Here is a 15,297-nt window from a genome sequence, read left to right on the forward strand (position 1 = left end):
GACATATACCAAATTAATTGTGTTGATAAGGAGATCCAAACTGAAAGTAATAAATAATTGAATACAAGATCAGATTGAAAAACTTAAAAGAATGGGAGTAATAAGTTTGGGTTAGAGGCCCTTAATGTACTAGACATTATAAAGTAATAGGTTTGGGTTAGAGGCCCTTAATGTACTAGACATTATAAAGTAATAGGTTTGGGTTAGAGGCCCTTAATGTACTAGACATTATAAAGTAATAAGTTTGGGTTTGAGGCCCTCGGGTTAAAGTCCCGTAAAGGTAAATTGTGGTTGGAGTCCATTAATGTATTAGACATTATAAAGTACCAAGTGGGTTAAAGTCCCTCGGATGCAAGTTCCGTAAATTCTCATTTTAATCCGGATATTTTTTAATCGCTTTCAACTTTCGCTAAAAAGACGGGTCAGTAGTCGCGCGGGTGAAACCCCTGAAAACTACTGGTGTATATATTCTTTTGCTAGATAAGAGTGACGTTTTGTGCTTTTTTTTTGAAATTCTGAATGTTTGTAAATTGTGTGAAAATGGCTAAATTTCAGAAAGAATGTGATGAGTATGAGTGTTCACCAGTGTATGTGTATTTGCAAAAGATTGTGAGGCTTAGGATGGTCCGAACAGATCGAAATGCTTTTGTATATAGAGAAAAGACAAAAGGAGGTTGCCCTAGCGTGGAACACGTTGAGAGAAGAAAACTGTTGGGAGGCAGAGGAGAAAAATAGAGTTCATCTCACGCCTATTATTTTTGCCATGGAACATAGACTGGTAAACAAAATTAAGATTGTAAAAGCAGAAGGAAAAAGTGGTTTGGTAAAGGGCCAAATGTGACTAGCTTAGAGAAAGAGTTGAGAATTCGGACGAGATTAGCTCTGGTTGCTGCTGCCATGTAGGCTATTAAATCAAATAGAAAAAGGGGAAGTTTGCAGTGGTGCAGCTGCAAAGCAAAAGGAAGTTAAACAAGGAAACAGTCAGCCAGACTCAAGTGTGACACCTACGGCTCCTCCTGCAGCTCCACCCCCAGTGAAATCGATCTACCACTATTTGCCCACACCTCCTCCTTATGAGAAAGCCAAAGCCCCAAGGCAACAGCCTGTTTTTCAAATCAATAGCGGTGAATTCAATGTAGATGTAGATTTTATTTGTGTGAAAATGTAGTGTGTCTGTGATATAATGAGTCTGTTAAAACCATAAATGGGATTAAGCAAAACCTAGCAGAAAGACAGAAGCGAAGCTTTGAAAGAAAAAACAACAAATTAGAGAAAAAGAGTAGAAACCAAGTTATTAAATGTGGAAATAAAGATATAAAATAAAAAAGGACAGAAAAATTATTAAAAGGTGAATGACATAGATAAATTATACAAAGATAGATTATTGCATAATGAAGAGGAGTCTTCATCTGATGATGGAAGGTGGTCACAAAATAAATTTTATTTTAAATTGAAAGGCAATATTTTGCAATGGGTTAAGTAAACCTTGAAAGGCTGAAAGCTCTGATCCTTTGACATTCAAGAAAGTGAATAAAAGCTGGCAATGAAAAGACAATGGCAAAAACTGTGTGTGACATCAAAGTGTTGGAGTTGCAAAGAGAGAAGTAACTCATAAACTGGGCTGTGGACACATCCTATACGAATGGGACTATATGAAGCAGTGAAGGGGGCACTGCACAATGTTCAGAAAAAAGACTGAGTGGAGTCCAGAAAGACTCACAAAGACTTTAATGTTCTTGGAGGCAAGAGAAACTGGACAATACTTCACTGGACACTGAACTTTTTCATCTTCATACGAGCCTTTGAGTGAAAAAGGGGAAAGAGTAAACAGCCGTTCAATGTTTAGTAAAGACCTTGTTACTGTAGGGACACAGACAATCTTTATGAGAAAATCAGCTAGACAAATTTAAAGGCTGATCAAGAACTTTGTTGTTAGGTGTGACTACCTGTTCTAAAATCAAATCAGACTCCTATTAATCTGACAGGAAGAAATGCATAACTGAATTTGGTTTCTACAGAGGAAGTCAGAACTCCACTGATGGTACTGAGCTAAAAAGCAAATATAAATGGCATAGAACAGCTATGGCAGAAAGGAAATTAAAATAGATATAAGCAATAAATTGAAAGCAAAAAAGAGAACACCATAGAACACTATAAAAGGTAAATAAGAAAAGCTGTGAGAATAGAAAAATAACTGATTATTGTAACAAACTTTGTATTTAAGGAAATTGCCAGCCCAGACATCATATATGTGCATGAAGGTGTTCACATGGCAGATCTAATCACTGAGGGTGAGCCACATGATTGCATACCATTGACTGATATAAAAATTATTATTGTTATAATTAATTGTAATTGTTATACCATTGACTGAAAAAGCAAACAAATTGAGAGATTTATTTATTTATTTTTTATTTATTTATTTGTTTCGAAAAGGGACAGTGTACATTAATTAACATTTGTATATGTAAATATACCCAAATTAGCCCTAGGGCTAGTTTTCATTGGTAGTCCCTTTGCCAGATGTTATTAGGCTCCAAGCTAAAACAAAAATGGTTAAACATTACAACAATACATCAATACATTACAGCAATCAACAGTTAAAATTCATGAACACCTCTATTAAACACAATTAAATACAACAAGTCTATACTAAATTTAATATTATAAGTAATCCTAATAAAAATAATAATAAACGTAGCAACATTAATGTTCACATTGTTGGTTATGAAGAAGCCATTTCTTAAGATTAAACTTAAAAGAGATAAATGATGAGCACTCTCTAATTGAGTGAGGTACAGCATTCCACTGATGTGAAGCTCTGAATGAAAAAACAGTTTGACCAAATTTTGTTCTCCTACGTGGAATTATACAATCTGCTCTAATTGCACCTCTTGTAATTCTGTTTTCAGCAGATTTAAATATTATAAAATCAGCCAAAGAAGGAGGAGCCATACCATGCATAATCTTATAAACTAAACAACAATTTTTAAAATTGATTAGATTTTCCCAATTAAACAAATTATACTTATTTAAAATGTTACAATGATGAAAGCTAAATTGTTTTTTATCTAAAATTTAAAGAGCTTGTTTGTATAGGGATTCTAAAGGTTTTAAGACTGTCAGATGTGTATTCGACCAAATTGTCAAACAATATGTGACCTGAGAAAGAACCATTGAGTGGAAATATATCTTTGCTGCCTCTTTTGACAAGCAATTTCTAATAAACCTAAAATTGACCAGATTAAACTTAATCTGTTTGCAAATTTTTTTATGTGAATTTTAAAACTAAGACAGGAATCCAAATGTACCCCTAGATATTTATATTCTGATACAACCTGTAATCTCTCTCCTGAAATAAAAATGTCCTGGTTTATATTAGGGTTATGTCCTTTAGAGAAAAACATACCAACTGTTTTTGACACATTTAACCTAAAAAAACTCTGATTAAGCCAGGATGTAACTTTTACCATAACATCTGTCAACTTTTTTATTACCTCTTCTGAATTTTTTCCGTGTGTAAAGATGACTGTATCGTCAGCATACATTAAGATATTACATTGTTCACACTCTTTGGGTAAATCATTAATGTACAAGCTAAAGAGAATTGGGCCCAATATTGACCCTTGCGGTACTCCAGTTGATAGACCTACTAAATTAGAATTACAATTATCAATTTTTACTATTTGAGAACGAGAAGAAAGATAAGATTTGATCAAATTTACAGAATGTGTTGAGAAATTAAAATCATTTAATTTATGCAATAAGTCATTATGGTTTATAAATCAAGAAATACAGCCCCTACCACACCACCTTTATCAATTAATGATTTTACCTTTTCTGTAAAGTAACATATGGCACTTTCTGTTGAGTAATTTGCCCTAAAACCAAATTGCATTGGATGTAATTGGAAGGAACTATTATTAAGGTAATCAATAATTTGTTTGGCCACTAGTTTTTCAAAAACCTTTGATATTATAGGTAGGACACTGATAGGCCTATAATTACAGGGTAAACAAGTGTCGCCTCCCTTAAATATGGGAGTCACGACCGCTGGTTTCCAAGAACTAGGGAATATCCCTTGATCTAATGAACAATTAATAATATGAGTTAAAGGGTTAACTATTGAAGAACTAATTTGTTTCAATAAGAGGGTGTCCATACCATAAATATCCTTAGCCCTTGATGACCTCAGAGACATTACCACTCTTTTAACCTCTAACGTAGTTACTGGTCTTAATACAAAAGCTGTATCACTTTCATTAATTGTTTGTGAATACGGTTGTTGTATAGTAAAACTTTGAGCTATTTTATCCACTGACTCAACAAAATATTGATTTAAAGCCTGTGCCACATCAACTGGGTTCCGTAGCACTATATCATTGATCTTTAATTCAGATGGACTTTTAGTTTTAGTATTATTTTTACCAGTCAGTTTTTTAATCTGACTCCATATTGTTTTTGAATTACCCTGAGATTTTTCAATTATTGTAATAAAAAAATCTGCCTTTGCTTTCCTTAATGTGCAAACTACCTTATTTCTTAACATTACAAATTTCTGTCTGTCATGAGCCATCTTTGATCTTATCGCTAATTTTAACGCATTATCCCGTTCCTTCATTAGTTTTTTACTGTTGTCATTAACCCAGGGGAGGGACTGTTTCTTATACTTGTATTTCTTCTTAATAGAAAAATCACTAATTGTAGATTGTAGCTTTTCTGTAAAGATCTGACTAGATATTTCTGAGTCTATATTAGATGATACAAAATCTTCCCAATTCATATTTTCAATTGCTGATTTAAACTCATTTTGCTTATTTTTTGGAATACCGACGAATTCCTTATTACTGGCACGTGTTGTAAATCAAAAAGAGATGGTTTGTTCGCGGTACCACTGACAACTCCCCAACCAGTAATCATAATGTTTACAGATGGATGTTGTTTTAGAGCATCAGATGGTTCGCTAAAGGCAGGTTTTGCAGTTGTTGAACAGGTTGAAAATTGTTTTGTGACTAGAGTGAGTGGTAAATTGGAGGGTAAGCAGTCAGCACTGAGAGCTGAAATGATAGCTGTTATCAAAGCCTTGCACAACACTGGTGAAGAGAGGGTGATTATTTATAGTGACTATGCATATGTGATTGGTGCAGTATATATGGAACTGCCATATGGCAGAGATGTGGATTTGTTACAACAACAGGCCGGCCTATAACACATGCTAGCGAAGCCTGACACATACTACAGGATGTGAAGGTACCTAATGAAGTGGCTGTAGTCAACTGCCTATTAGACCACTTATATCCCCAACCATGGTTTCCCAAGACAAAGTTAGATATGACAAAATTGACAAACACGCACTGGAATTGAAATATAGTTTCGGGGCTGCTTATCACCCCAATGTTAGAGTAAAGCTGAAATACTGAACCTGACTTTGACATTAAAACTTGACTTGCCAAAATCTGTGCACAGACAAAAATAACATGGCTTGACGAATTACCAATTGCATTAATGTCTATTCGCTCTTCTGTTAACAGGATTTCTGGTTTCACACCCTTTGAATTGCTTACAGGTCGTCAGTTTCCAGGCCCACGGAAGGCCTTGGTGTAGGATCCAATCCTGACTATAACTAATGCTGTTTATTTCTACAAACTAACTGCTATGATTAAACATTTTTCCTGCCAGGCTACCACACAACGAAATTATGAGAACGACCCAGCTGTTATAAATGATGTTTGGGTTTCTAACAGACACAGGTGTGGACCTGAGGACTCAGGTCCAAGAGAGGGAGAGTGTTGAAAGTGAAAGTGAATCAGCTGGAATACAGAGAGAACAAACAGGAAGTGAAACATCAGTGGTAACACATCAGTGGTAACACTCACACAACACCAACAACAAAGTCAACAAACACTCTGTAAAATTGTGCATAAAAAAGGTGACATTTTTTCCAGCCCAGTAACAGAACCCCTAGCACACTGTGTGAGCACAGATTGTGCCTACGGAGCATATATAGCCGTACAGTTCAAAGCGAAGTACGGTACACAAAAGGTTGTAAGACAGAACAAACACACAGGTGAATGTGCAGTTGCCCATGAGGACGACGGCAGATTGATTTTTCATTTAATAATAGAACAAAATTGTACTGATTTACCAATATATGAGAATTTTACCTACAGCCTCAGATGTATGAGAGAGTGGTGTGAGAAAGAAAACATAACAAGTGTATCCACTCCCCGGTTGGGGTGTGGCCTGGATAAATTGGATTTCCACAAAGTGTTGGAAATCCTGACAGAAGTGTTTAGAGACCTGAATATCACAATTACCATATATTCATTATAACCTGGGTAACTACATACCATATTGACCTTTGAATTTTGATCTTTGAATTTCTTAAGTTTCTTATACAATTCTACAGTATTAATTTCATATTTCATTTTTCTTTTCCTTTTTGAATTTACGATTGTTATTTGAGTATTAGCCTATAGGCATAAGTGTATTTTTTCCACAGAGATGAAGCTATATGGAAATTGGAAGGTTCTGTGGGCCCTAGGGGTTATAACTGCAATTGTAGTTACCGTAATATTTAGCATAAACAATGGAGGTAATTTGAAAATTGACAAAAGCTCCAAGACAACACCACAAGATCAGTGCTTAAAGAGATATGGGGGAATTGAATTGAATTACACAAAAAATTCAACGATATCATACACCTTTGATTTATGCAGTGTGATAGATTGTGGAGGGCAATAGTAACCTCTATAGTAGTGTCCATTGGTGTATTTGTGGCTATCCTGGTCACTTGTGGATGTTGTTGTATCCCCTGTCTCAGATCCCTGTGTAATAGGCTGATAGTGTCTGCAATAGAGAAAAAAGAAAATCCACCCCCATACAGCATGCCGCTATTAGGCCTACAGAACCTGGAGGATGATGAGGAGGAACATGTGTGACCTCTTTCAGAGGTCAAGAGAGGGAATTGTGGGATTTTTATGTTGTTTTATTAATCAGTATGTCATGATATTGAAATATGTTTTACATAATAATTACTTTCATCTTACAGCTTATGTTTTTTATAAATGAATGTTTTATTAATGATTTGTTTTTAAGAAAGCATTAGATAGATAGATAGATAGATAGATAAATACTTTATTAATCCCTCTAGGGGAAATTGGTTTGCATTAGCAGCCAGGCATAAAAACAAACAAAAACATATACATAGAAGATATGAAAGTACATAATGTACTCTGGAAGTGATTCACCAAAAATATACCCATATATGTAAAACAGAAAGTGACTATTTGTAAATGCTAGTGAATACTGGATGCATTGTACAGTCTTATTGCAGTGGGAACAAATGATTTCCTGTAACGCTCACTTTTGCACCTGGGTGGGATCAGTCTCCAGCTAAAATTACTCCTCAAGTTAACAAACACATCATGTAGAGGGTGAGAGGTGTTGTCTAGAATGGTCAGCAATTTGGACATTATCCTCTTCTCAGCAACTACCTCCAGAGGAACTAGTTCCTCTCCAATGATTGAACTTGCTTTCTTAATAAGTTTATTTAGCTGGTTAGTATGTTTTACTTTTACACCCGAACCCCAGCATAACACTGCATAGAACAAGGAGCTGGCTACCACAGACTGGTAGAATTATAACATGCTATGTGAAGTGGAGGAGTATTGGGGAGAAAGTGACGGACTGCATGGCTCTCAGGGATGAGAGGAGAACAGTTTGTTTCTTCTTTGTCTGTGTGTGTGATAGGCAACCCCCACAGGAATGTGGTAATGGAATCTGATAAGGAGAATAGCCATCTGGGGGAGGAGAATTCTGAAGAGAGAACGGCGATAAATACTCATGTTTTTGTTCTGAGCTGGGAGTTTGTCAAATCCTGCTGTAGGATTTGGGACACTCCAGCATGCTGTAACTTTTTCATATCTGATCAATAAATATTCAATTTAGATATTTGTGTCTTTCTCCATTGATGAACATGCTTTGGACACCTTAAAGTCCAACACCTGTCCGCTACGTCGACGCCTCAGCCTGCCCCTCGCCTGTCTCTCCAGCTCTGCCACCCATCAGCGGAGCCAGGTGAGTGTTGCATTACACAACACTTTTGTCGATGTGGCCAAAGAGCATTCATTTGCGTTCACCTCTGCTCTGCTCGCCGCGGGTACACAGAATGTCAATTTTTCAGTGTATTTAACATTTAAATAACACTTAAATAACACTGGACCTAATACCCACAAATTTAACAGAACCATATGAACCAGTCAAGTAAATATAACATTCTATTTTTTTGGCTGAACTGCTCATTATTGCATTTTCTTCTGATGACTGCACGTACATCAGAGGCAGTTGCCAGTGGGAATTCCTCAAGAACAGCATCTGTATAGAGAAAACAAAATAGACAAGAGACAACGTCAGCTGAACAGAATAGAATTTTCTCTCATCTGTCAAAATAATTGCCGTGCGACATTGCGCCCCTAGTGTCAGTCCCTTGTTCGGGAAATTAAGATGTATTCATATATTAATGGAACGAAGGCACCTACCCTGAGCCAAAACAGGTTGCCCATAAGGTAAAACCCTTTGCTTTTGAGCCACCACCATAACAGCCTCATCTCCAGCAGTCAAAAATCATGTCATAATATTCAATTCAATTCAATTCAATTTTATTTATATAGCGCTTTTCACAAAAGTCAATTGTTTCAAAGCAGCTTTACATAAATAGAAGCAGTGAAAAGCACAGAAAACGACAGATAGCACAACAGAATACATGATAGCATGAGCAGTTAAATTTGCTGCGGCTATGACTCAATATTATAATTGCACGTATTACTAAAGCAACGTATAGAAGAGGAAGCTAGGTAAAGCCCAAAAAGGCTGCCTCCCCGGGGTGAAAAACCCCCTAGGAGAAAAAAAAAACCCCGTGCTTTTATCCGAGGAAAAATAAGTCCTAGGAGGGAAAAACCCTTGGGAGAACGGAAATGGAGATTTAGCGGAGATTAAGCGGTTCTGCCGGTGATCGTTGGTCAGGTATCAGCTGGGCATAACGTTGAAGGACGGCCAGTAGATCAGAGGTGTGCCGACTTTCACATCTACCGGGACTGGGTCTGTTTGTCTCGTCCTCGGGTCGAGGACGAGACAGGGAGAGAAAAACAAAATCGTATTAGCGTAGCAGCCGTTCATATGTATTGAAGTGTCACACAGTGATGTGGTTTAACTCAGCTTAGTTCCAGACAGACTAAATATTGCGGCATAATAATATTATCCACAGTTGAGGATTTAGCAAATTGGGGGCCCAATGCGAGGGTATATATGGTAAATAAGGGTCACCTTCCGATTTTTAAGAGAAAATGAAACCTGACGACCCATTTGACTAAGGCCTAAAGCCCCACTGTCGTCGTTAATGCAGGTTCAGTGGCAAACGGGTCTATATTGTATACCATTTACAGGACCAGGAGAAGACGCCAAAAACATCGCAACCCGACCATACGTGTTAACCCGTTTGACTAAGGCCGGAAGCCCCACTGTCGTCGTTAATGCAGGTTCAGTGGCAAACGGGTCTGTATGGCATACTATTCATAAGACTTACGATAGCGCCAAAATCGCAGCCCGACCATACGTGCCAACCCGTTTGACTAAGGCTGGAGGCCCCACTGTCGTCGTTAATGCAGGTTCAGTGGCAAACGGGTCTGTATGGCATACTATTCACAAGACACACGAAAGCGCGAAAAACGCAACCCGACCATACATACCAACCCGTTTGACTAAGGCTGGAGGCCCCACTGTCGTCGTTAATGCAGGTTCAGTGGCAAACGGGTCTGTATGGCATACTATTCATAAGACTTACGATAGCGCCAAAATTGCAACCCGACCATACGTGCCAACCCGTTTGACTAAGGCTGGAGGCCCCACTGTCGTCGTTAATGCAGGTTCAGTGGCAAACGGGTATGTATGGCATACTATTCACAAGACACATGAAAGCGCGAAAAACGCAACCCGACCATACATACCAACCCGTTTGACTAAGGCTGGAGGCCCCACTGTCGTCGTTAATGCAGGTTCAGTGGCAAACGGGTCTGTATGGCATACTATTCACAAGACACACGAAAGCACCAAAATCGCAACCCGACCATACGTGCCAAACCGTTTGACTAAGGCCGAAAGCCCCACTGTCGTCGTTAATGCAGGTTCAGTGGCAAACGGTGGCAAACTATTTAATGCAATTCATTTTAAGTGTTCATGTAGAAAAGGTTTTTATTTATTTATTTGGTTGGTCTGTGTTATGACCGTGAGTGCTTTGTTCCGTGAAAATAACTATTGCGAGTTAAGAACCTTTACTAGACAAATTATGCGAATGCTTTGTTGAAGAGAAAAGTTTTAAGTCTAGATTTAAAATGATCGACTGTGTCTGATTCTCGGACATCGGTTGGTAAATCATTCCAGAGCTTAGGGGCTAAGTAGGAAAAGGATCTTCCACTTTTAGACACTTTTGATAGTCTAGGGATAATCAATAGGCCAGAATTTTGCGACCGTAGTGTGCGTGATGGATTGTATTCTGATAGTAATTCTCTAAGATATGAGGGTGCTAAGCCATTTAAAGCTTTGTAGGTGATTAATGATATTTTAAATTGGATGCGATATTTAACTGGTAGCCAGTGTAAAGATGCCAGAATTGGGCTTATGTGGTCATACTTCTTAGATCGAGTAAGTACCCTTGCAGAAGCGTTTTGAACTAGCTGAAGCTTGTTGACCTGATTTGAATGGCATCCCCCGAGTAGCGAGTTACAATAGTCTATTCTAGAGGTCATAAAAGCATGAATAAGCTTCTCTGCGTCAGATGTAGACAGTATATGGCGTATTTTTGAGATATTTCTAAGATGGAAGAATGCTGTGCGGCAGACGTTGGCAATATGACTATCAAAGGATAAGTTGCTGTCGAACATCACACCTAAGTTCCTAACCGTGGAAGATGGCACCACAGTACAGCCATCTATGTGCAATTTGTAATCTGACATATTATGTTTGTAGCGATTTGGTTCAATAATAAGTACCTCTGTCTTATTGGAGTTGAGCTTAAGAAAGTTATGTGCCATCCAGTCACTAACATCGCTAATGCAGTCTTTTAGCTTAGAAAACGTGTGTGTTTCGCTGGGATGCGAGGAGATGTAAAGCTGGGTATCATCCGCATAGCAGTGAAAACTTATGTTGTGTTTCCTGATAATGTCTCCTAGGGGTAACATGTATAACGAGAACAGGATAGGACCTAAAACTGATCCCTGCGGTACACCGTATTTAACCAGGGAGTGATATGACTCTTCCTCATTTACATAAACAAAGTGATAGCGATTGGTTAGATATGACCTAAACCAGGCTAGCGCCTGACCACTGATACCAACATAGTTTTCTAGTCTATTGAGTAGGATTCTGTGGTCTATTGTGTCAAATGCTGCACTAAGGTCTAGTAATATAAGAATTGAGATTTCACCACGATCGGATGTTAATAGGAGGTCATTTGTAACTCTAAGCAACGCTGTCTCTGTGCTATGGTGGGGCCTGAATCCTGATTGGAACTTTTCATATGTACTATTATTTGTCAAGAATGTGCGTAACTGGCTTGCCACTACCTTTTCTAATATTTTCGAAAGAAAAGGGAGATTTGAGATTGGTCTAAAGTTATTAAGTTCTCCTTGGTCAAGCTGTGGTTTTTTAATCAGCGGTTTAATAACTGCTAGTTTGAAAGCTGTTGGAACGTATCCTATTTCTAGCGATGAGTTAAAGATATTTAGAACCGGGGTTGACACTACAGGGAATACTTCTTTAAGTAGTTTTGTGGGAACGGGGTCTAATATACAGGACGATGATTTGGATGATGTGACTAGTTTAGAGAGCTCATCTATTGTAGTAGGTTTAAATGAATCAAGATGTTCGTATGGTAGTCTAGTGTTAAGTGAACTAATGGGTAGAGTGGTGGCTGCCTGGGTAGCTACGATGTTTTCCCTAATAGCCGAAATTTTGTTAGAAAAGAAGTTCATGAAGTCGTTACTATTGTGTTGAAGTTTACTATTGGTTTCTGTTTGTTCTTTGTTTCTAGTCAGTTTCGCAACTGTGCTAAAGAGGAAACGAGGGTTATTATGATTCTCATTTATAAGCTTGCTAAGATATGTAGATCTGGCGGTTTTAATAGCCTGTCTGTAGTGTTTAACACTCTGTTTCCATGCTGCGCGCCATACTTCTAACTTTGTGCTTCTATAATTTCTTTCCATTTTTCTAGCTGCCTTTTTAAGGGCTGCTGTGTGATGGTCATACCATGGAGCTGGTGGTTTTTCTTTGAATCTCTTTTTTCGAATGGGAGCAACGGCATCCAATGTGTTAGAACAGACATTGTTTAGGTTTTCTATTTCAATATCTAGATCGTCACAGTTATCTGCTACATGTTTCATTTGGGACAGGTCTGGAAGAGTGCTAATAAAGCTATCTTTAGTGGTGGAAATTATTGTTCTGGCTAGTCGGTAGCATGTTGTAGATTGAGTGATCCTATCTAGAAGTACAGTGTATGACACAAGGTAATGGTCAGAAACTGCATCACTCTGAGGTGATATTTCGACGTCATTAATATTGAGTCCGAGTGACAGAATTAAGTCTAATGTGTGATTACGAGTATGCGTTGGCCCTGTCACGTTTTGTCTAATATTGAGAGAATTTAGAACATCTATAAACGCACGTCCTAATGCGTCTTTTGGGTTGTCCACATGGACATTAAAATCACCAACAATAAGAGCTTTATCTACAGTGACTACAAGCTCAGATAGGAAATCTGCTATTTCATTAAGGAAATCTGCATGGTGACCCGGTGGTCTATAGATTGTCGCTAAAGCAAAAGAAAGCTGTTTGTGGTTACGATCAGTTATTTCCATATTTAACAACATTACTTCAAATGATTTAAATTTTAGCTCAGATTTTTGGTTTACTTTAAACATTGTGTTGTATATTGTAGCTACACCACCCCCTCTCCCCTTTAATCGAGGTTCGTGTTTATAATAATAGTCTTGTGGGGTGGATTCATTTAAACTAATGTAGTCGTCTGCTTTAAGCCAGGTTTCTGTTAAACAGAGTACATCTAAGTTTTGGTCTGTAATTATTTCATTGACAATAGGTTCTTTATTGGTAAGCGATCTAATGTTAAGAAGGCCGAATTTTAAGAATCGAGATTCATCTGTTAATGTATTGTTTTCTAATTTTATTTGAATCAGATTTGTACCAGATGTAACAAGCGGTGCCCTGTATTTATTTGTTCGGGGAACAGATACAGTTGAAATGTGCTGATATTTCGGTAAGATTGACTCGAAGTGCTGGGATATAAGTGGTCTTGACATATCACGGCAGCTAACAGATGGACGGTTAAGCCGATCCGTCTGTTTCCTGACCTGGGCCCTGGATAGTCATACTATATCAGAATTAAGACTATTAATCAGATTTTTAGTGAGTATAGCACTTCCTTCCGATGACGGGTGAAGGCCATCTCGGGTTAGGAGAAATGGTCTTCCCCAGAAATGCTTCCAATTGTCTATAAACCCTACGTTATGCTGAGGGCACCACTTTGACATCCATCCATTGAGAGACACTAATCTACTATGTGTTTCATCTCCCCGGTAGGCGGGGAGGGGACCAGAGCATATTACATTGTCTGACATTGTTTTTGCAATTTCACACATCTCCTTAATATTATCTTTGGTGATTTCCGACTGGCGGAGCCTAGTGTCATTCGTGCCGGCGTGAATAACAATCTTAGAAAACTTCCGCTTAGCATTAGCCAGCACTTTAAGTTTGGATCTAATGTCAGACGTTCTGGCTCCCGGTATACAGTCGACTATGGTGTTTGGTGCCTCAATGTTAGTGTTCCTGAGTATAGAATCTCCAATGACCAGGGCACTTTTAAAAGGTGTTTCAGCTGGTATACTCCTTAGGGGATCGAATCTGTTAGAAATTGTCGTTACGTTATGGGTCTTAGAAGGACGCCTTATATGACTATGCCGCCTAACAGTCACCCAGTTTGACCGCCGACTTGACTCTGATGACGGAACCGAGCCATGTGTATTTTGATAAACACTATGCGCGCTCGATACAGTATTTGTAATATTTATATTAGCATCTGATGTCGGAACCGAGCCATTAGTCTTTTCGCTCGATAGATTATTTGCGACAGTAACATTAGCGGTTTTGCTATCCTCAACTAGCGTTCGGATGCGCGATTCTAGTTCAGCAACCTTCTCAGTTAACCTTAATACTTCAATACACTTAGTGCATGTAAACCCCTCTATGCTAACAGCAGAAGCTAAACTATACATGTGGCAAGTAGTACATGTTACAATAACAAGCGGAGTCTTACCGCTTTCATGCTGGGCGATGGCGTCTTCGTTTACCCGAACGCGGTCCCCGGAGCTGCATCGCGTGGGGTGTTCGGTTGTGACACCCCTCGGTCGCCTGCGAACGTCTGGGGCCAGGGTGATGTTTGGCTTGCCGAATCTGCGAAGGCCGGGCAGCGGTTCCTCCACAGCTTCCCGATCGCTTTCATGTCGTTCACGGTCCGTGAAGTTGCATCGCGTGGAATGCATGTTTGTTGCTCGCTTGTGGACGTCGGAAGGCAGGGTGAAGTGGGCGCTGTACCTCGCCTTGGATCTGCTAAAACCGGGAAACAACTCCTCCACAGCTTCCCGCTCAGGTGAGGATAGGTCAGAAAAGCATATATCAGATGAATCCGCCATTAGATCGGAAAATGCTAGCTTCAGCCTCCACCGTGTGGATGCTAGCGGGCTATATGCTAACAACACTGGGTGTTTATTAGTGATAAATAGTTTCACGTGGTAGTACTGCTCAATAATCGTCACGGTAAAGTATTCCTATGTAAAACTAATAAGTTATATTATATAAATAGGAATAAGATGGTAAAAAAAAAAGCTTTTAGATGATGAACTCGACGGAGCTACGATGCACGATCTGTTCAGCGTGACTCAAACAGTTTCTGCAGCAAAGTGTACAGCGCGTATTACCTGTTTCGCTGACATGCGAAATGTGTGTTCGGCGTGTCATGTGAACCATGGACATCATGCGTCTTGTCCAAATATGTGCCTGTTGCACATGCATCTAAAATCCCTTTTTAATAATAATATAAATTAAATATAGATAGTTATATTAGCCACTAGACAGATCAACAAACACAAGCTGGAAGTGACTCAAGATAGCACCTGTTATGGACTGCACCTTTACAGTATCCAACTGTATTTTGGGGGTGGTCCCTTTCCCAGA

The sequence above is a fragment of the Paramisgurnus dabryanus genome, chromosome 12 (genome assembly GCF_030506205.2).
Source record: "Paramisgurnus dabryanus chromosome 12, PD_genome_1.1, whole genome shotgun sequence".
NCBI lineage: Eukaryota > Metazoa > Chordata > Actinopteri > Cypriniformes > Cobitidae > Paramisgurnus > Paramisgurnus dabryanus.